Here is a 23,771-nt window from a genome sequence, read left to right on the forward strand (position 1 = left end):
CTTATGTTGAACCATCCTTGCATGCCTGGAATGAACCCCACTTGGTCATGGTGTATGATTTTTTTAATGTGTCTTTGGATTCGATTTGCAAGTATTTTGTTGAGGATTTTTGCATCTATATTCATTAGGGAGATTGGCCGGTAGTTTTCCTTTTTTGTAGCATCTTTGCCTGGTTTTGGTGTTAGATTGATGTTAGCTTCATAAAATGAGTTAGGTAGTGTTCCATTTTCTTCAATGTTTTGAAAGAGTTTGAGTAAGATTAGTGTCAGTTCTTTCTGGAACGTTTGGTAGAATTCCCCTGTGAAGCCATCTGGCCCTGGGCATTTATTTGTGGGAAGATTTTTGATGACTGATTGGATCTATTTGCTTGTGATGGGTTGGTTGAGGTCTTCTATTTCTTCTCTGGTCAGTCTAGGTTGTTCATATGTTTCCAGGAAATTGTCCATTTCTTCTACATTATCCAGTTTGTTGCCATACAGTTGTTCATAATATCCTCTTATAATTTTTTTAAATTCTTCAGGATCTGCAGTTATGTCACCTTTTTCATTCATTATTTTGTTTATATGGGTCTTCTCTCTTTTTGATTTTGTCAGTCTAGCTAGGGGCTTGTCAATCTTGTTGATCTTCTCAAAGAACCAACTTTTGGTGATATTTATCCTCTCTATTGTTTTTTTGTTCTCTATGTCATTTATTTCTGCTTTAATCCTTGTTATTTCTTTTCTTCTACTTGGTTTAGGATTGGTTTGCTGTTCATTTTCTAGCTTCTTCAGTTGATCCATTAGTTCTTTGATTTTGGCTCTTTCTTCCTTTTTAATATATGCGTTTAGTGCTATAAATTTCCCCCTTAGCACTGCTTTTGCTGCATCCCATAGGTTTTGGTATGTTGTGTTCTCATTTTCATTCGTCTCTATATATTTAGCAATTTCTCTTGCTATTTCTTCTTTAACCCACTGATTGTTTAGGAGTGTGTTATTTAACCTCCAGGTATTTGTGAATTTTCTAAGTCTCTGATGGTTATTGACTTCTAATTGTATTCCATTGTGGTCAGAGAATGTGCTTTGAATAATTTCAATCTTTTTAAATTTATTGAGGCTTGTTTTATGTCCCAGCATATGATCTATTCTGGAGAAAGTTCCGTGAGCACTAGAAAAGTATGTGTATCCTGGTAATTTGGGATGTAATGTCCTGTATATGTCTGTTAAATCTAATTCATTTATCAGATTGTTTAGGTTTTCAATTTCCTTATTGGTCTTCTGTCTGGTTGATCTATCTATAGGAGGGAGTGATGTGTTGAAGTCTCCCACAATTATTGTGGAAATATCAACTGCTTCCTTTAGTTTTGCCACTGTTTCTCTCATGTATTTTGTGGCACCTTGATTGGGTGCATAGACATTTATGATTGTTATTTCTTCTTGCTGAATTGCCCCTTTTGTTAGTATGTAGTGGCCTTCTTTGTCTCTCAAAACATCCCTGCATTTAAAGTCTATTTTATCTGAGATTAATATTGCTACACCTGCTTTCTTTTGGCTGTAGCTTGCATGAAATATTTTTTCCATCCTTTCACTTTCAGTTTCTTTGTGTCCCTGTGTCTTAGATGAGTCTCTTGTATGCAACATATTGATGGTTCATTCTTTTTGATCCATTCTGCAAATCTATATCTTTTAATTCGGGAGTTTAATCCATTTTCATTCAACGTTATAACCGTGAAGGCATTTCTTGAATCAGCCATCTTATCCTTTGGTTTATGTTTGTCATATTTTTCCCCTCTGTCTATTAATATCCTTTATTGAACCCATACCGAATCTCTTTAGTACTGAACCTTTCTCCAAGTCTCTCTGTCCTGTCTTTGTTTCTCTGTCTGTAGGGCTCCCTTGAGTATCTCCAGTAGGGCAGGTCTCTTGTTAGCAAATTCTCTCCGCATTTGTTTGTCTGTGAAAAATTTAAGCTCTCCCTCAAATTTGAAGGAGAGCTTTGCTGGATAAAGTATTCTTGGCTGGAAATTTTTCTCACTCAGAATTTTAAATATATCGTGCCACTGCCTTCTTGCCTCCATGGTGGCTGCTGAGTAGTCACTACTTAGTCTTATGCTGTTTCCTTTGTATATGGTGAATTGCTTTTTTCTTGCTGCTTTCAGAACTTGCTCCTTCTCTTCTGTGTTTGACAGTGTGATCAGTATATGTCTCGGAGTGGGTTTATTTGGATTTATTCTATTTGGAGTTCGCTGAGCATTTATGATTTGTGTATTTATGTTGTTTAGAAGATTTGGGAAGTTTTCCCCAACAATTTCTTTGAGTACTCTTCCTAGACTTTTACCCTTTTCTTCCCTTTCTGTAACACCAATGAGTCTTATATTCGGACGTTTTATATTATCTAACATATCCCTGAGGTCCGTTTCGATTTTTTCAATTTTTTCCCCCATTCTTTCTTTTATGCTTTCATTTTCCATTCTGTCATCTTCCAGGTCACTGATTCATTGTTCAACTTCCTCTAGTCTTGTACTATGAGTGTCCAGAATCTTTTTAATTTGGTAAACAGTTTCTTTAATTTCCATAAGATCATCTATTTTTTTATTTAGTCTTGCAATGTCTTCTTTATGCTCTTCTAGGGTCTTCTTGATTTCCTTTGTATCCCGTACTATGGTCTCATTGTTCATCTTTAGTTCTTTGAGTAGCTGCTCTAGGTGCTGTGTCTCTTCTGATCTTTTGATTTGGGTGCTTGGGCTTGGGTTATCCATATCGTCTGGTTTTTTCATATGCTTTATAATTGTCTGTTGTTTTTGGCCCCTTGGCATTTGCTGAACTTGATAGGGTTCTTTTAGGATTTGTAGACCAATTGAAGTCCTTATCTCTAATTTATCAGATCTACAGCTTCGTGGAGTATATTTTCTCTAACTAACCAGCAGGTGGCATCCACGAGCCACCTGTTCTTCACAAGCCAGTTCTCCCCTGCTTAGCCTTTTTGGTGAGTGGGGGGTGAGTCTTGTGGGGTCCAATTGGTGTACCATGCTTGTGTGTGTAGTTGGTGTTGCCTGCCCTGTATATGGGGTGTGTTTATGGGCAGTCAGGGAGGGGGGGGTGGCCCTAACAATCAAATCTCCCTGGTGATCCTAGAGTTTTAAAGCTGCTGCAATAGTCTAATCCTTCAGTTCAGTCCTGCCACAGTTTGTCTCTGCCACTGACCCACAAGTCCTTGGTATTGGCGTATGGCTCCTGAGACTTGCAAGTGGGCCCCTCTTCCAGGCTGTGCACCCCGAGTCCTCTGTTGAGGGATGACTGTGCTATGTCACAGGTGAGTGCCGTCCCCCCAGGGCAGTTCTGGGCTGCTGGGCTGTGTAGGGAGGCTCCCAGTCTGCTGAAGTGATGGCTGAATGGGGCTTTGTTAATTCACACTGCTCCACCTTCCCAACTCTGGGACAATCAGCTGAGGTTGCAGGGAAGGCTAATGTCCACGCCCAGTTTTGTGGTGTGTGCCTGTTATTTGAAGCCCTTCCGTCACACTGGGTTGTCTGGGGCAGCTCTGGGCTATGGGGCTGGCGATGGGCAGGAGTGTTTCCATTCCACCAGGATGATGGCTGTGAGCAGACACCCCCCTTTTCTTGGGAAGTTGTGTTTAGTGAATTTTCTCAGCCACTGGATTATTGCCTTTTGTCTCAGAGCTCTCTTAGTTCTGCTCTTGACTTGACCTGCCCAAATTGCAAGTCTTTGAAGCTTTCTGTATTGGGCTTCTTAGAGTCATTGTTTTAGAAAAAGAAAAAAGGATTAAAAAAAAAAAAAAAGGGCCCTCCTCAGAGATCTAATGGGTTATTGAAATGCTAAGAGACAAAGCAACCAGGGCCATTAAGGAAAGGTCCACAGGGCAGAGAGATCAGCTTTTCTTTGGGATTTGCATATGCGCCTCAGGGCCTGAGCTCGGGCCTGAGCTCTGCCCTTCCCCCTTCTATGTTCACCAGAACTCCAAAAATCCTCTGCTTTTATTTTGGAGTTTTTTGTGTTGTTTTTTTCTATGCCTGTCTCCTCTCTGCTGGGCTGGCTGCTCTCAGATTCTCTGGTGTCTGGTCTGAGTCTATCTATGGTTGGAGTTTGGATCAGTAGAATGAGTTTCCGATAAGGGCTGCCACTGCAGTTCTCCCTTCTCCTTCCTGGAGCTGACAGCCCCTCCTCCCACGGGACTGAGCCTGGCAGGGAGGGGCGCAGGTCCCCTGGCCGCAAAAACTTACAGATTTCGCTGATGTCAGCAGTTCCACGTTTTCATGAGTGTTGTATGAAGTATGCCCAAAGTCAGATTGCTCTGTGGTGTCCAGTCCACGCAGTTCCTGGCTTTCTACCTACTTTCCTGGAGGAGTAACTAAAACATACAGCTCACCAGTCCGCCATCTTGCCCCGCCTCTCTCGTCATTTTTCTTTGATAAATTTCCTCCCCTACTTTACCCTTTCTTTCTGAAACTCCAGTTAGTTAGAAATTAAACTTCCTTGATTGATCCTCTTGTTTTCTTATCTTCTCTTTCTTTTTTCCCCTCTGGGAGGTTTTTCCTTGACAGTATTTTATCTTCCAATCTTTCTGTTGAAATTTTAGTTCATCCTAGGTTTACTTAGGAAAGAGGTCTTTGTTATATTCTGATTTTTCCTTTTTCATAGCATATTATTCTGTCTTTATGAATACTTTATTGTTTTCAAGTCTCTTAGGATATTAGTTATAGATTGACATTTTCCTCTGTTTCTTTCATTGTCTCTGTTTCCTCTTTTTTCCTTTTTGTTTTGTTTCATATCCTTAAATATTTGGTATCCTTGACTGACTGTTTTTAAGTAAGAGTGATACACTGAAAAGTTGATTAGTGGCCCTGTTAAGGGAGATGTTGAGAGGACAGGGAGACAGGACTTTCTGACTGGATGACTTCACTATAGTGTGCTTAAGTAGCAACCTTTTTCCATGAGGACACATTTCTGTTCTTGGTTGTCATTCTTATTGTCAATGCATGAGCCCTGTGCTGGTTTGTATATATTATGTCCCCCAGAAAAAGCCATATTTTTTGATGCAGTCTTGTGGGGGCAGACATATTAGTATGGATTAGATTGGAATTCTTTGATTGTTTCCATGGAGATGTGACTCAATCACTTGTGAGAGAAACGTTTGATTGGATAATTTCCATGGAGATGTTACCCCGCCCGTTCAGGGTGGGTGTTAATTGGATCACGGAATGGTATAAAGGAATTCACAGACAGGGGGACTCAGAGCAACTGAGAGTGATACTTTGAAGAGCAGCTGCAGCTAAGAGAGGACAAAATACCCCAAGAGCAACATTTTGGAGAACGCCATTTTGAAACTCCACCTGGGAGCAACCAGACACCAGCCACATGCCTTCTGAGCTAACAGAGGTTTTCTGGACACCAATGGCTATCCTTCAGTGAAGGTACCCGATTGTTGATGCATTACCTTGGACACTTTATGGCCTTGAGACTGTTACTTTGTAACCAAATAAACCCCCTTTATAAAAGCCAATCCATTTCTGGTATTTTGCATTCTGGCAGCATTAGGAAACTGAAACAAGCCCTATCCCAGACATATTGCAAAACCAAGTGATTATAGGAATCCAATAACAGGGACTGTGTTGCAGCCATGCCGTATGGAAATTGAGAGGTCATTTTGGTACCCACGTGGCTCAAGGGACGTCTGCAGCAGGACCTCAGGAGCTCTGCCATGAATATGTATCAGCTACGTTTAGTTCTTCTCTGTCTTTGTCTAACTACATCTCTAACTACCATGAACTTTCTTCCTCACTCTCTACCCTGAGTCTTTTGACCCCCTCATAGCTGCAGTTTACTCATGATTTCTCTCTGACTCCCATCATGATCCCCATGGCCTCTCTCCACCTCATGACTTTTCAGCCCAACTGTCATTGGTGCTCCTTTGCTTCTTCTGATTTCCCAATTCCAGTCTTCAAGAATATGAATTTTTTGTGGGCAGAGCTTTTTGCCTGACAATCTCCTAGACCAGTGGCCCATTGATGACCTAGTTATTTAGTTTTTTGCCCTACTCTGTCTAGTGGGTACGGAACGCCAAGGTAAGTGGGCTACAAAATTCCACAGCTTAGGCCTTCCCCTTCAGGAGGAAGATGGCACAGAGATGAAATGTCAAGCGAGAAATCTAGGCAGGTGGGCTTTTACAGTACCTAGGGCCCACTGAGGGGTTCCTAGAGGAGCTGTCCATATCTTTTCCGTGGGTCCAGCATTTAAACATGTAAGTGAATATCAGCTGATACACAATGCATCCCGATACACTTAATCACACTTTTATTTTAAATTTGACACATTTTATTTATTTAATAAATACCTATATATCATTTACTAAGTGCAAGATGCTGTTTTAAGTGCTTTGTATTTATTAACTCATCAAGTAGTCATAACAATTCCATGAGTTTGGTGTTATTATTATCCATACTTTACAGGTGAAGAAACAGGCACAGAGAAGTAATCTGCCTCAGGTCACACAGTGGGTAAGCAGCAGAGCTGGGATTTGGACCCAGGCAGAATGCCTTCAGACAGCCCTACATTAGGCTTTCACAGTCTTGGATTACCTGACCAGCCTGAGCTTTCTAGAAAAGCATGGTATCGATTTCTTGTACCCCTCTTAGAACCTTTTTTAGGTGAAGGCCTGAAGTGGCTTCCTATTCAGATTTTAGTCTGTTTTCTTCTCTTCATTTAGCATACTGGTATGTTAGATTTTTATAAAGAGATAGGACTGCTTAGTGGGAAGAACATAGACTTTGGAGTCTCACAGATCTAGATTTGAATCTAGGCTCAAACTTTGATCTCTGTGTGACCTACCCTTTCTGATCCTTAGTTTTTCATATCTGTAAAATGCAGGATTGCTGGGAGTATTGGAGAGTGCATGTAAAATAAAAACCTAGCACTTTAGGCACTTATTTCATATAGTTATATCATTGTGATTGGTGGTGAATGATAAAATCCTGGCAGTCACTTGGTAGACTTGAAAGGGCTGTAGAAAAGCTTCATAGCCACAAAGAACTCCAGGAAGTTTTGTTGCTATAAGGTGGTAACTGAGCTGGGCTTTTAAGGAAAGTATTGCAAATAATAAGTTACTTGGGCCACCATGCCCTCATACCCCATTCCCATGTCAGACATCGCTAATTGATTACAGAACTCTTTCATAATTGATCCCAGGATCCCTTTCATAAGTTCTCAGAGCAGGGACTTCTAATCAGTGGGAGTTGGCACAGGAGGTGGAACCTGTTTGTCATCTTTCCTTTAAGACCAGATGTACAAACTAGCTATCCAAGGCATTCTTTTGGTAGCTCATCAAAACCTGTCTTTGTTTCCTCTTAGTCTCTTCTTCACCTTTTGTCAAATGATTTTGGAACGATTTGCCTGTGGTGGCCCTGAACTTCCGCTTTTATGAAACTCAGCAGGAAGAAGTGTCCAAACCTGTTGGACATTACCCGATCCCCTACAAGAAGGACCTACCTTATGACATTGTAGAGCTCATGGAAGAAATAGAAAAGCAGGTGAGATACCCACCTGGTGCAGGGAGTCACAGCCAGTGCAGACTTTTGTCAGCCTTAGTGGAATCCCTGGAACTGGCTGCCTCATTCTGTTCAAGTTTCCTTCTGTAGATGGATTCTTCCTTTGGGGTCTAGTTGTATTTCAGCCAGAAAGACATAATTTTTTCTTCTTATCTTAGGTATAGCCCCTTGAGTTCTGGGATTGTTATGTGTCCCTATTTAGCACTGTTCTGTTTCCCAGTCTTATATGGCATGGAGATACAGCAGTTGAGAATCTGTGCCATGTGCTTAAAGAAGTGTGGGTGTTTCCTTGCTCTTTCCTATTAAAAAATTATTATTATTTATATATTGAAAAATTAGAAAAATTAAATCAGAAAATTCAAGAATTAAAAATTAAATAATCAGAAAATTCAAAAATAATAAAATTCCACCATCTGGTGTCTACCACTGTTAGCATTTTGATGTTTTATTCCTTATTTTCTTTGTATAAATATACATGAGAATTTTTAATGAGATTATGTTATCATGAACGTCATTATTTTTAGTGGCTATATAATGATATAGCATTATACAATATAAATACTATATTTTATTTCAGCAATCTACAAATTGTGAACACTTTGGACTTGCCATTGATGTCTGTACATTTCTCTTTTTGCGTATCCTGATGAATTATTTCCTGAGTATAATTTTTAAATCTGGTGATCTATGCTGCCAAATTATAAAACCCTTCTTTAAACATAAACATTAGCTTTAAATTTTTGTTTTTCAAATGCAGTGGTATAATTTTGTGTATTTTTCTCACAAGCAAAATCTTACATGAAAAGCCATTATATAAAAAAGATAAAAGCACAGCTGTTCTGATGGGAAATGTTCAGAGTCTGCAGCTTCTTCCTCAGAACCACTTTCAGCTGTCCACTCCTCCCCACCTTCTATTCTTCAAACCCCTCTCCAGGCTAATATAAATGGTTCTTTATACAGTATTTTCTAGACTGTAATGAACCTTTAGTATCTATTATCAGTTGATGTGCTTTCAGTTACAGGTAACAGAAAATCCAATTCAGCTTGCTTAAATGTTAAGGACAATTTAATGTCAGGGACAGGGTAATTCCAGGCTTGTTTAATCCAGTGGCTATGATGTCATCAAGGACCAGATTCCAATTTTTGGCTCTCTCTTCTTCAGATTGACGGCTCTGTCCTGAGGCTGTTCCCTTGTGGTCACTGAATGGCTGTATCAGTAAAACATTACATCCTTACACAACTCCTGGATGTGGCTAGGATGAAAGCTTCCTCATATGCCACTACAGAGAGAGAGAAAGGGGAGGCCTCCCTGCTTATTTTCCCTCATTTCTCATTGGATAGAGCTGTGTCATGAGCCCATTCTTAACCAATCAGTGACAAATGGAATGGAATCACCATGATTGGTTTCGACCAATCAGGATTCATGGACTAGAGCTGGGGAAAAGAGTCATCCTTCCCTAATATCTGAATAGCATTCAGGTTTTGTTTCAAGGAAGGAGGGAAGAAATGGGTGTTTAGTAGCATCCAACAGTGTCTGCCATAGCATCCCATGAGAAAAGATACTGAAAACCCAATGTTAAAATCCCAGGGCTGGAGAGGGGGGCGAGATGGTAATATAGAGAGGTGTGGAACTTAGTCCTCTAGAGCAACTAATAAACAACAAGAAACAACTAGTAAATAGTCTGGAACAACTGCTGGGGGACAACTGTGACTGTCCACACATCGTACACCAGCCTGGAATAGGTGGATTGACTGAGATCACAGTATAAAAGCTGTAAGTAAAAACTGTGGAACCACGCTGGGAGCCCCGTTCCCCCACGGCAGGCTGAGCTGCAAGACCTCGCTGTGGGAGAAAGCAGCATTCCCAGAGCAAGTGAATATAGCTCAGCCTAGCTCCAACTGGGGTTTTAATTAACAAATATGGACTGCTGAATACAAGCCACAAACATAGACAAACCCCTAACAAGCAACAGCGTACCCTGAGGTTGCTCCCAGTGGAGACAAAGTGGGGTTGATGGAAAAATAAAAAAAATACAGAGGCTTTTGGAGACTGTTGACCTTAGAGAGCTGGAGGGCACCTGTGTCTTGGAAAGAGCACTGTCTCTTGACTAACGGGCGAACTAGGGGGCTGTGGACTGGCTCAGAAAAGGCTTTTTTTCCCTTGTTTTTTCCTTCTCAATCTGAGTGGCTCGGTGGAGAAAGCCTCAGCCATTTTCAGTTCACAGTGCCCTGACCCAGACAGGGAATTAACAGAGACAGAGAGACAAAGGAGTAATTCAGATGCAGAAGATAAGTCCATAGGGGGTGTATCTTCCCTAAGAGGAGAGAGGTGGGGTCCAGCTTAAGTGCTACCCTCCCTTCAGAACTCAGGCCCCAGGGCCTGGGGAGAAACATTCAAACCAGAAACAATTTAAGTTGAGAACTAAAGGGACCACACCTCTTTACACCAGTGGGGAGTGACAGGCTGACATGTGCCATCTGCTGGGCAGGTTAGGAAAAGCACAGCAGCTAGAGACCTCACAGGAGAGACCACCAATCTTCTAAGACACACCCTCAGGGAAACCTGAAATGGAATATAGCCCCATTTTGAGACCTGAGCCCATTCTGGTCTGGGAAAATCTGATTGGGGTAGTCAAGGAAACCAGATGCCTAGACAACAGAAAACCACAAATCACACTAGAAAAATGAAGCTATGGCCCAGTAAAAGGAACAAACTTACACTTCAGCTGAGATACAAGAATTGAAACAACTAATGCTAAATCAATTCAACAAGTTTAGGGAAGGTACAGCAAAAGAGATGAAGGATATAAAGAAAACAGTGGGTGAACATAAGGAAGAAATTGAAAGTTTGGAAAAACAACTGGCAGAATCTATGGAAATGAAAGCATAACACAAGGGATGAGGAACACAGTGGAGACATACAACAGCAGATTTCAAGAGGCAGAAGAAAACATTCAGGAACTGGAGAACAAGGCGTCTGAAATCCTACACACAAAAGAAGAGATAGGGAAAAGAATGGAAAAATATGAGCAACTTCTTAGGGAATTGAATGACAACATGAGGTGTGTGAATGTACATGTCATGGGTGTCCCAGAAGGAGAAGAAAAGGGAAAAGGGGCAGAAGTAATAATGGAGGAAATAATCACTGAAAATTTCCCATCTCTTATGAAAGACATGAAATTACAGATCCAAGAAGCGCGGCATACGCCAAACAAAATAGATTTGAGTAGACCTATGCCAAGATACTTAATAATCACGTTATCAGATGTCAAAGACAAAGACAGAATCCTGAAAGCAACAAGAGAAAAGCAATCTATCACATACAAAAGAAGCTTGATAAGACTATGTGCAGATTTCTTAGTAGAAACCATGGAGGCAAGAAGACAGTGGTGTGATATATTTAAGATACTGAAAGAGAAAAACCACCAACCAAGAATTTTATATCTGACAAAACTGTCCTACAGTTATGAGGGAGAGTTTAAAATATTCTCTGACAGATACTGAGAGAGTTTGTGAACAAGATCCCTGCTCTACAGGAGATACTAAAGGGAGCACTACAGACAGACAGGAAAAGATGACTGAGAGGTTTGGAGCACAATTTTGGGTGATGGTAGCATAATAATGTAAGCACACTGAACAAAGATGACTTTGAGTATGGCTGAAAGAGGAAGTTTAGGGGCACATGGTTCACCAGAAGGAAAGAGGGAAAATAATGACTGGGACTATATAATTTAGTGAAACCTAGAATGCTCAACAATTGTGATAAACTGTACAAATATGTTTTTACATGAGGTAGAACAAATGAATGTCATCCTTGCAAGGTGTTAAAAAATGGGGTGATATTGGGGGAAAAAATAGAATGCAAACCAGAAAAAAAATTGTAGGGCTGCCTCTTACTTTTGGTATGGCCTTGGGCAAGTTTCTTTACCTCTCTGGGCCTCAGTTTCCTTATCTGTAAACTAGAGATAATGGTTTCAGCCTTACCTGCCTTACAGGGTTGTAGAGAAAGGAAAATGAGATTGGATGTATGAAAGAACTTTACAAAGTACTATACTAATATTAAGGTGTGTTCCTAATTTAAATTCTTAGAAATAATGAGCACTACCATCCCTTCTGTGAAAAGACAGAAAAATAGTAGAACCTGAATTCTAAGAAATATCATTTCATTTAGTTTTAACACTCACTCTCTATATTTCATAAAATGGCTTACTAAAAAAAATAAGCTTGGTTCGCCTCTAGAAGTAACACTTAGACTAGGTTAAAAGGAAAAGGTTCGTGTGGGTTGTACTTTGAGAACCAGGCTGTGACCTTCCTTAAGAGTGCATCTGGGGAGGCGGGGCAAGATGGTGGACTGGTGAGCTGTATGTTTTAGTTACTCCTCCAGGAAAGTAGGTAGAAAGCCAGGAACTGCGTGGACTGGACACCACAGAGCAATCTGACTTTGGGCATACTTCATACAACACTCATGAAAACATGGAACTGCTGAGATCAATGAAATCTGTAAGGCTTTGTGGCCAGGGGACCCGCACCCCTCCCTGCCAGGCTCAGTCCCATGGGAGAAGGGCTGTCATCTCCAGGAAGGAGAAGGGAGAACTGCAGTGGCAGCCCTTATCGGAAACTCATTCTACTGATCCAAACTCCAACCATAGATAGACTGTGACGAGACACCAGAGAATTTGAGAGCAGCCAGCCCAGCAGAGAGGAGACAGGCATAGAAAACAACAGCACGAAAAACTCCAAAATAAAAGCGGAGGATTTTTGGAGTTCTGGTGAACATAGAAAGGGGAAGGGGAGAGCTCAGGCCCTGAGCTCATATGCAAATCCCGAAGAAAAGCTGATCTTTCTGCCCTGTGGACCTTTCCTTAATGGCCCTAATTGCTTTGTCTCTTAGCATTTCAATAACACATTAGATCTGTGAGGAGGGCCCTTTTTTTTTTTTTTAATCCTTTTTCTTTTTCTAAAACAATTACTCTAAGAAGCCCAGTACGGAAAGCCTCAAAGACTTGCAGTTTGGGCAGGTCAAGACAAGAGCAGAACTAAGAGAGCTCTGAGACAAAAGGCAATAATCCAGTGGCTTAGAAAATTCACTAAACACCACAACTTCCCCAGAAAAGGGGGGTGTCCGCTCACAGCCATCATCCTGGTGGACAGGAAACACTCCTGCCCATCACCAGCCCCATAGCCCAGAGCTGCCCCAGACAACCCAGTGTGACGGAAGTGCTTCAAATAACAGGCACACACCACAAAACTGGGCGTGGACATTAGCCTTCCCTGCAACCTCAGCTGATTGTCCCAGAGTTGGGAAGGTGGAGCAGTGTGAATTAACAAAGCCCCATTCAGCCATCACTTCAGCAGACTGGGAGCCTCCCTACACAGCCCAGCAGCCCAGAACTGCCCTGGGGGGATGGCACTCACCTGTGACATAGCACAGTCATCCCTCAACAGAGGACTAGGGGGTGCACAGCCTGGAAGAGGGACCCACACGCAACTCTCAGGAGCCATACGCCAATACCAAGGACTTGTGGGTCAGTGGCAGAGACAAACTGTGGCAGGACTGAACTGAAGGATTAGACTATTGCAGCAGCTTTAAAACTCCAGGATCACCAGGGAGATTTGAGTGTTAGAGCCACCCCCTCTCCCTGACCGCCCAGAAACACGCCCCATATACAGGTCGGGCAACACCAACTACACACGCAAGCTTGGTACACCAATTGGACCCCACAAGACTCACCCCCCACTCACCACAAAGGCTAAGCAGGGGAGAACTGGCTTGTGGAGAACAGGTGGCTCGTGGATGCCACCTGCTGGTTAGTTAGAGAAAGTGTACTCCACGAAGCTGTAGATCTGACAAATTAGAGATAAGGACTTCAGTTGGTCTACAAATCCTAAAAGAACCCTATAAAGTTAAGCAAATGCCAAGAGGCCAAAAACAACATAAAATTATAAAGCATATGAAAAAAACAGACGATATGGATAACCCAAGCCCAAGCACCCAAATCAAAATATCAGAAGAGACACAGTACCTAGAGCAGCTACTCAAAGAACTAAAGATGAACAATGAGACCATAGTACTGGATACAAAGGATATCAAGAAGACCCTAGAAGAGCATAAAAAAGACATTGCAAGACTCAATAAAAAAATAGATGATCTTATGGAAATTAAACAAACTGTTGACCAAATTAAAAAGATTCTGGACACTCATAGTACAAGACTAGAGGAAGTTGAACAACGAATCAGTGACCTGGAAGATGACAGAATGGAAAATGAAAGCATAAAAGAAAGAATGGGGGAAAAAATTGAAAAAATCGAAACGGACCTCAGGGATATGTTAGATAATATAAAACGTCCGAATATAAGACTCATTGGTGTTACAGAAAGGGAAGAAAAGGGTAAAAGTCTAGGAAGAGTATTCAAAGAAATTGTTGGGGAAAACTTCCCAAATCTTCTAAACAACATAAATACACAAATCATAAATGCCCAGAGAACTCCATATACAATAAATCCAAATAAAACCACTCCGAGACATATTCTGATCACACTGTCAAACACAGAAGAGAAGGAGCAAGTTCTGAAAGCAGCAAGAGAAAAGCAATTCACCACATACAAAGGAAACAGCATAAGACTAAGTAGTGACTACTCAGCAGCCACCATGGAGGCGAGAAGGCAGTGGCACGATATATTTAAAATTCTGAGTGAGAAAAATTTCCAGCCAAGAATACTTTATCCAGCAAAGCTGTCCTTCAAATTTGAGGGAGAGCTTAAATTTTTCACAGACAAACAAATGCTGAGAGAATTTGCTAACAAGAGACCTGCCCTACTGGAGATACTAAAGGGAGCCCTACAGACAGAGAAACAAAGAAAGGACAGAGAGACTTGGAGAAAGGTTCAGTACTAAAGAGATTCGGTATGGGTACAATAAAGGATATTAATAGAGAGAGGGGAAAAATATATATGACTAACATAAACCAAAGGATAAGATGGCTGATTCAAGAAATGCCTTCACGGTTATAACATTGAATGTAAATGGATTAAACTCCCCAATTAAAAGATATAGATTCGCAGAATGGATCAAAAAACATGAACCATCAATATGCTGCATACAAGAGACTCATCTTAACACAGGGACACAAAGAAATTGAAAGTGAAAAGATGGAAAAAATATTTCATGCAAGCTACAGCCAAAAGAAAGCAGGTGTAGCAATATTAATCTCAGATAAAATAGACTTTAAATGCAGGGATGTTTTGAGAGACAAAGAAGGCCACTACATACTAACAAAAGGGGCAATTCAACAAGAAGAAATAACAATCGTAAATGTCTATGCACCCAATCAAGGTGCCACAAAATACATGAGAGAAACACTGGCAAAACTAAAGGAAGCAATTGATGTTTCCACAATAATTGTGGGAGACTTCAACACATCACTCTCTCCTATAGATAGATCAACCAGACAGAAGACCAATAAGGAAATTGAAAACCTAAGCAATCTGATAAATGAATTAGATTTAACAGACATATACAGAACATTACATCCCAAATCACCAGGATACACACACTTTTCTAGTGCTCACGGAACTTTCTCCAGAATAGATCATATGCTGGGATATAAAACAAGCCTCAATAAATTTAAAAAGATTGAAATTATTCAAAGCACATTCTGTGACCACAATGGAATGCAATTAGAAGTCAATAACCATCAGAGACTTAGAAAATTCACAAATACCTGGAGGTTAAACAACACACTCCTAAACAATCAGTGGGTTAAAGAAGGAATAGCAAGAGAAATAGCTAAATATATAGAGATGAATGAAAATGAGAACACAACATACCAAAACCTATGGGATGCAGCAAAAGCAGTACTGAGGGGGAAATTTATAGCACTGAACGCATATATTAAAAAGGAAGAAAGAGCCAAAATCAAAGAACTAATGGATCAACTGAAGAAGCTAGAAAATGAACAGCAGACCAATCCTAAACCAAGTAGAAGAAAAGAAATAACAAGGATTAAAGCAGAAATAAATGACATAGAGAACAAAAAAACAATAGAGAGGATAAATATCACCAAAAGTTGGTTCTTTGAGAAGATCAACAAGATTGACAAGACCCTAGCTACACTGACAAAATCAAAAAGAGAGAAGACCCATATAAACAAAATAATGAATGAAAAAGATGACATAACTGCAAATCCTGAAGAAATTAAAAACATTATAAGAGGATACTATGAACAACTGTGTGGCAACAAACTGTATAATGTAGAAGAAATGGACAATTTCCTGGAAACGTATGAACAACCTAGACTGACCAGAGAAGAAATAGAAGACCTCAACCAACCCATCACAAGCAAAGAGATCCAATCAGTCATCAAAAATCTTCCCACAAATAAATGCCCAGGGCCAGATGGCTTCACAGGGGAATTCTACCAAACTTTCCAGAAAGAACTGACACCAATCTTACTCAAACTCTTTCAAAACATTGAAGAAAATGGAACACTACCTAACTCATTTTATGAAGCTGACATCAATCTAATACCAAAACCAGGCAAAGATGCTACAAAAAAGGAAAACTACTGGCCAATCTCCCTAATCAATATAGATGCAAAAATCCTCAACAAAATACTTGCAAATCAAATCCAAAGACACATTAAAAAAATCATACACCATGACCAAGTGGGGTTCATTCCAGGCATGCAAGGATGGTTCAACATAAGAAAATCAATCAATGTATTACAACACATTAAAAATTCAAAAGGGAAAAATCAAATGATCATCTCAATAGATGCTGAAAAAGCATTTGACAAAATCCAACATCCGTTTTTGATAAAAACACTTCAAAAGGTAGGAATTGAAGGAAACTTCCTCAATATGATAAAGAGCATATATGAAAAACCCACAGCCAGCATAGTACTCAATGGTGAGAGACTGAAAGCCTTCCCTCTAAGATGAGGAACAAGACAAGGATGCCCACTGTCACCACTGTTATTCAACATTGTGCTGGAAGTGCTAGCCAGGGCAATCCAGCAAGACAAAGAAATAAAAGGCATCCAAATTGGAAAAGAAGAAGTAAAACTGTCATTGTTTGCAGATGATATGATCTTATATCTGGAAAACCCTGAGAAATCGACAATACAGCTACTAGAGCTAATAAACAAATTTAGCAAAGTAGCGGGATACAAGATTAATGCACATAAGTCAGTAATGTTTCTATATGCTAGAAATGAACAAACTGAAGAGACACTCAAGAAAAAGATACCATTTTCAATAGCAACTAAAAAAATCAAGTCCCTAGGAATAAACTTAACCAAAGATGTAAAAGACCTATACAAAGAAAACTACATAACTCTACTAAAAGAAATAGAAGGGGACCTTAAAAGATGGAAAAATATTCCATGTTCATGGATAGGAAGACTAAATGTCATTAAGATGTCAATTCTGCCCAAACTCATCTACAGATTCAATGCAATCCCAATCAAAATTCCAACAACCTACTTTGCAGACTTGGAAAAGCTAGTTATCAAATTTATTTGGAAAGGGAAGATGCCTCGAATTGCTAAAGACACTCTAAAAAAGAAAAACGAAGTGGGAGGACTTACACTCCCTGACTTTGAAGCTTATTATAAAGCCACAGTAGTCAAAACAGCATGGTACTGGCACAGAGATAGACATATAGATCAATGGAATCGAATTGAGAATTCGGAGATAGATCCCCAGATCTGTGGCCGACTGATCTTTGATAAGGCCCCCAAAGTCACTGAACTGAGTCATAATGGTCTTTTCCACAAATGGGGCTGGGAGAGTTGGATATCCATATCCAAAAGAATGGAAGAGGTCCCCTACCTCACACCCTACACAAAAATTAACTCAAAATGGATGAAAGATCTCAATATAAAAGAAAGTACCGTAAAACTCCTAGAAGATAATGTAGGAAAACTGTATTAGGCGGCCACTTCCTAGACTTTACACCCAAAGCACAAGCAACAAAAGAAAAAATAGATAAATGGGAACTCCTCAAGCTTAGAAGTTTCTGCATCTCAAAGGAATTTGTCAAAAAGGTAAAGAGGCAGCCAACTCAATGGGAAAAAATTTTTGGAAACCATGTATCTGACAAAAGACTGATATCTTGCGTATATAAAGAAATCCTACAACTCAATGACAATAGTACAGACAGCCCAATTATAAAATGGGCAAAAGATATGAAAAGACAGTTCTCTGAAGAGGAAATACAAATGGCCAAGAAACACATGAAAAAATGTTCAGCTTCACTAGCTGTTAGAGAGATGCAAATTAAGACCGCAATGAGATACCATCTAACACCGATTAGAATGGCTGCCATTAACCAAACAGGAAACTACAAATGCTGGAGGGGATGTGGAGAAATTGGAACTCTTATTCATTGTTGGTGGGACTGTATAATGGTTCAGCCACTCTGGAAGTCGGTCTGGCAGTTCCTTAGAAAACTAGATATAGAGTTACCATTCGATCCAGCGATTGCACTTCTCGGTATATACCCGGAAGATCGGAAAGCAGTGACACGAACAGATATCTGCACGCCAATGTTCATAGCAGCATTATTCACAATTGCCAAGAGATGGAAACAACCCAAATGTCTTTCAACAGATGAGTGGATAAATAAAATGTGGTATATACACAAGAGTGCATCTGGTATTCAGCAGATGATATGGCACAGTACCCACCAGTTACTGTTTGCCCTCCCTGTTCTTAATTTTCATTTTTAAAATATTTATTTATTTACTTGCTTATTTTTATTGTGGTAACATATGCAACATAAAATTTCCTATTTTATCCACTTTCAATATGTAGTTCATTGGTATTAATCTTACTTTGCATTTTATATGTTTTCCTGTTTTTTTTTTCATTCCCTGCAGACAGGATTTTTACCAAATATATTTAAAGCATTGTCTCACCGACCATCAGAATTCAGAGCCTTCTTTGCTTATTACAATGAAATCTACAATAAAGAAACAGGTAAATGGAAAGACAGTGGTTAATCATTCTTGGATAAGATCCAGGTTCCTGCTTGCTAGTGTTGCTTCCCGCATAATCCCAGGTCAGATCACTGCAGGGTTAGGGAGAAGCTCAGAAAGGCGATAGTTGGCTGTGATGTCCTCTGGATTTTGAGGCTGAGGTTGGAATGTAATTTTATGATTATAGGTGTAAAACTGAAATAAATTAAGTAGTGACTCTGGCTCAGTTTTCTTACTTGGGGCTTGAAAGCCCTCCATGATTCACTATGATCCTCTGAATAAAGCCCATGGACTTTAGTCTGGCATTCATGGATTTATTAGTTAGGATTCAGGTTAGGCTGCTGTTACCCAGACCCCAAAATTCATTGGTTTAAGCACGATAGTTTTTATTTCTCTCACCTAATAGTCTGCAGAGGAGCTGCACAGGGCCATTGTGTTGCTTACTGTCCGGCAGTTGCTCTTGCCTGCATGTTCATGCTGGCTCATCACTGCCTGCCAGCAGGAAGAAACACAAGGGCAGTACTCATCCCTTTCCTTTAAGGTCATGACATGGATGTCACACACATGGCATCCTTCTACATTCCATCGGCCAGAACATAGTCATGTGGTCATATCTAGCTGCAAGGGAAGCTGTTTGGCTAAGTGCCCAGTTAAATGAAGGGATTCTGTTTCTAAAGGAAGAAGGGGAGTGCAGGTACTGGGAAACAGCTAGCAGTCTGTCACAGTGGCTCTTCATGGTCTGACAGCAGCTTGTCTTTGCAGCCTCATCTCCCTCACCCCCTTTTTATGTTCTGTCTTTGAGTCAAAGTGGGCTACATTCTATTCCCCTGATATCATGAGGTCTCATGATATCTCCCCTCTTTAACTTTGCTTACACTTTGCTCTGCCCTTGAGATGCCTTTTCTCCTGTCTGTGCCTTTGATTTGAAAGAATCTGATCTTTCCTTCAAAGTCCATTTTACATGCCTTCATTTACAAGGAACTCTTCCTTCTCTGCACTCCTTGCAGCCCTCTTATCTGCCTTTTGCCAGTGGCCTGCAGGGTGATGTCTGCCTTAAATTAGCATCATATCTTTCCATGACTTCGCTATCCTAGTGGGATGAAAAAGGTCCTTTTATGCTATAAATAATATAGGTGAACTTCAGCTAAGTATATGTCTCAGAGCTTTGGTTTACTTGCAAATATAATGGTATTAGTAATACCCACTCTGCAGAGCTGGTGTGAGGATTAAATGAGATTGCATATGCAAAGTTCCCAGAATGGTGCCGGGTTCCAAAGTGAGTTCCCTCCTGCTGTAGCTCTCCCTATCCCCAAGTAGCAGGTCTCCTGAGATTAGGAAGTCTTTTCTCTTCTTCCTCCTCCTCTCAAAAGGTGTTATCCCAGCACCGGATGGACCTCAGAAAAATGTTTCTTGAATTTAGTAATTCATTCAACAAGTATTTTCTGAGCACCCACTATATGCCAGGCACTCCTTTGGGGATGCCATGGTGAACAAGTCAGAAAAAAAACTGAACTTTCAAACATATTCTGGAGAGGAGAAAACAGAAAATGAACAACTAAACAAAATAAAAGAACAAGTTGACATCAAAGAGTAATTACCATGAGGGAGGTAGGATGAATGAATGAGTGAATGAGTAGGTGAGTAGGTAGATGGATGACTGTGGCTAAAGCTTGTCTGAGCCTGTCTGGGTTCTTCTAAACTGCTGTCCAGGGCTTATGGGCATGTCTCCTTTCCTCTTCTTCCCCAGGCCAGCTCAGCAGAGCTGACAAGGAACTCATCATCATGGTGACCAGCATGGCTAACAGGTTCCCATACAGTGTGGTTGTCCACAGTGCCTGACACAGGGTGTACTCAAAGAACCCAGTGCTATCTGACCAGGTTAGTTTCTTCCACCCCTGTGCTAGTTTCAGGGCCTCCAAACAAACTTAAGAAAGGGCACCACTGTATGGTGCAGGGAACCCAGACCTCCAGCTCTTCTCATTGCTTGAGTTCCCTTCCAGACCCTATCTTTATGCCCCACCTGCTTTGCCTGAACATCATGTTTGTGTGTAGGGTCTAGCTGAGCACCAGCTTTATTATAGACATGGTACTGGATATATTCTCTCAAATGCATACAACTTGCCCTGTAAAGTGAGCCTTATAATCATTTTACACCTGAAGTTCAGCTGTAAATAGGGCATACAACTACAACATGGCAGAGACCACCTTCAAAGCTTCACTCTTTCTACTACATTGTAATGTTTGTATTTTCCATTGTCAATTTAGTCCATCCACCTATTATTCTTAGGGGCCCAAACCATTTTCTTAGGTTTTCTTTTTTTTTTGATGCTGGCCCCAGGCTTTGGCCAGTTGGCCTGCCTGCTTCCTATTCTGGAATTGCCTCCATCTGCTCTTTCCCGTCAAGCCTGGTTGTGAAATGGGTCTCCATCCCTCACCCAGCAATTCATCCTCTCCTTGCTTTATCCAAAGTCAGACCCTTTGTCAGAAGTCATTCTAATTATTCCAGAGAATAGAGACACAGCAAATAGAGGTTGGTTACTAAGGCTGAAATTTTTTTATTATCCCTATGCTGAAATCCTGATCATCTGGGCTGGGGAACAGAAACGTCTGTTTTCTGCTTTTATTCCTGAGGTTGAGGTTCATCAGTCTCCGCATCCCCCAACCTTCCCTCTCGACCCTGCCTGAGTGGTGACCTACACACTGTTCCCCAAGGGCTTCTGTTCCCAGCCTAAAGATAACTTCAAGACAGGTACATCAACCCCTTTGCCCTGCTTAATGCCTCCTACCTAGTTGCCAGACTGTTGCCCATCTAGAATCAGTCTTCCAAGCATTGCCTCCCTAGTGGCCATAGGGTGTTCTTTCATACCCCAGTTTAACTGTTCTATTTGTTAGATGTTTAGTGGTTTTCAGTATTTTGCCTCAGCAAAAGTAATGATTAATAGAATTATTATTATTATCCTGTCCATCAGGATTTCATTCCTCAGGAGGAGGGGGTACTCTGTATCACATTTCCCTGGGAATGAGACCCCACAGGTTGTCAGACCCTCCTGTGGCGCTTGTCAGCCCGTAGCTCCCCTCCAGTGTAAAGAGGTGCTGTGCCTTTAATTCTCAGCAGACCCAGATGTGGCTGACTCAGACTGTTTCTGTTATACAATCCCTGAGGTCTGAGTTCCCTGAATAAGGGTCACCACTTGAGCTGGGCCCTGCGCCTTGTCACTGGAAAGTTACTTCCTTTAGGGTATTATCTCTCTCCCTAGACTTATTGCTTTGTCGCTCATTACTATCTTAGCTCCACCCTTGCCTGGGTCCAGAGGCCAATTGCAAATATCTGAGGCTTCCTGTAAGGAGCTTCTTAGAATTATTATTATTATTTGTTTAAAGAAATCCCTTTTCAAGACTTTTCCACAGCCCCCAAGTTTTGTCAGTCCCAGTACTGTATAGACTACTAAAGATATGAATTTAGGCTATTATCCCAATTCTACACCTCACCACTCCACCATCTTGCCCCACCCCTTCCAAAATAATCCTGGACATATACCCTTGAATGTTGATGCTGTTCCTTCCTTCCTTCCTTCCTTCCTTCCTTCCTTCCTTCCTCCCTCCCTCCCTCCCTTCCTTCCTTCCTTGTTGTGGGTTTACACTACCATCAAATATAAAATACAGGATTCCCATATACCACCCTAAAATCACACCTTGTATTGGTATGGTACCTTTGTTACAATTGATGAAAGCACATTTTTATAGTTGTACTGTTAACTATTGTCCTTGATTTAACTTAAGATTCATTATCTGTGTTATGCAGATCCATGGACTTTTAAAAAATTTGTATTAAATTTTTTTAAGACCTAAGCTTTCCCCTTTAACCACACTCAAATATTTAATTCAGTTCTGTTAATTATGTTCACAATGTTGTGCTACCATTACCACCAGCCATTACCAAATATTTTCCATCTTTCCAAATAGGAGCTTTGCAAAATTTTAAGCCTTAACTGCCTATTCCTAACCCCCATTCCATCCCCTGGTAACCTATATTCTAGATTCACTCTATGAGTTTGCTTATTCTAATTATTTCATATCAGTAAGATCATACAATATTTGTCCTTTTATGTCTGGCTTATTTCACTCAACATGATGTCTTCAAGGTTCATCCAGGTTGTTATATGTTTCAGAACTTCATTCATTTTTAATGCTAAATAATATTCCATTGTGTATATATATATATCATATTTTGTTCATCCATTCATCAGTTGATGAATACTTGGGTTGCTTCTGTCTTTTGGCAATTCTGAATAATGGCACTATGAAAATTGACATGTAAATATTTGTTTGAATTCCTGCTTTCAATTCTTTTGCGTTTATACCTAGAAATGGGATTACCAGATCACATGGTAATTCTATACTGAATATTCTGAGGAACTGCCAAACTGTCTTCCACAGCAGCTGCACCATTTTGCATTCCCACCAGCAATGAATGGATGTTCCTATTTCTCCATATCCTCTCCAACACTTGTAATTTTCCATCTTTTAAATAGTAGCCATTCTAGCAGCTATTGAAATGGTATCTCATGTGGTTTTGATTTGCATTCCCTAATGGCTAAATGATGTTGAGTATCTTTTCATGTGCTTTTCAGACATTTATATATCTTCTTTGAAGAAATGTCTATTCAAGTCTTTTGCACATTTTTAAATTGGATTCTTTTTGTTGTTGAGTTAAAGGATTTCTTTATATATTCTGGATATTAAACCCTTATTGGGCATGTGATTTCCAAATATTTTTTTCCCATTATGTAGGTTTTCATTCTCCTTTCATTATAAAGTCCTTTGATGCCACAAGGTTTTTAATTTTAATGAAGTCCCATTTCTCCGTTTTTTGTTGTTCTTGTTGTTGCTTGAGCTTTGAGTGTAAGATCTAAGAAACCATTGCCTACCACAAGGTCCTGAGGATGCTTCCTTATTTTCTTCTAGGAGTTTTGTAGTTCTAGCTTCTATTTTAGGTGTTTGATCCATATTGACTTGATTTTTGTATAAGGTGTGAAGTAGGGGTCCACCTCATTCTTTTGCAATTGGAGGCCTGGTTTTCCCAGCTCAATTTGTTGAAGACACTATTCTTTTTCAATCGAGTGGTCTTTCCCCTTTGTCAAAAAACAGCTGGGCATAAAAATGAGGGGTTATTTCTGAGTTGTGAATTTGATAAAATTCGCCTATATGTCTGTCCTTGTGTCAGTGCCATGTGTGTTGATTAGTGTGGCTTTGA

At 40.3% G+C, this 23,771-nt stretch overlaps 1 protein-coding gene across 1 annotated transcript in view; it reads left to right on the forward strand.

The window, feature by feature from the left end:
- LOC119504648 (ral guanine nucleotide dissociation stimulator-like) overlaps positions 1-23,771 on the forward strand; it is a 69,537-nt gene that overhangs the window by 6,531 nt on the left and 39,235 nt on the right. The window contains exons 2-4 of the mRNA XM_037796989.1: positions 7,341-7,519; positions 18,419-18,518; positions 20,265-20,395. The gene's annotated coding sequence lies outside the window, so the exon portion shown is untranslated. The remainder of the gene's footprint in view (positions 1-7,340; positions 7,520-18,418; positions 18,519-20,264; positions 20,396-23,771) is intronic.

Source organism: Choloepus didactylus, chromosome 10 (assembly GCF_015220235.1).
Source record: "Choloepus didactylus isolate mChoDid1 chromosome 10, mChoDid1.pri, whole genome shotgun sequence".
Lineage (NCBI taxonomy): Eukaryota > Metazoa > Chordata > Mammalia > Pilosa > Megalonychidae > Choloepus > Choloepus didactylus.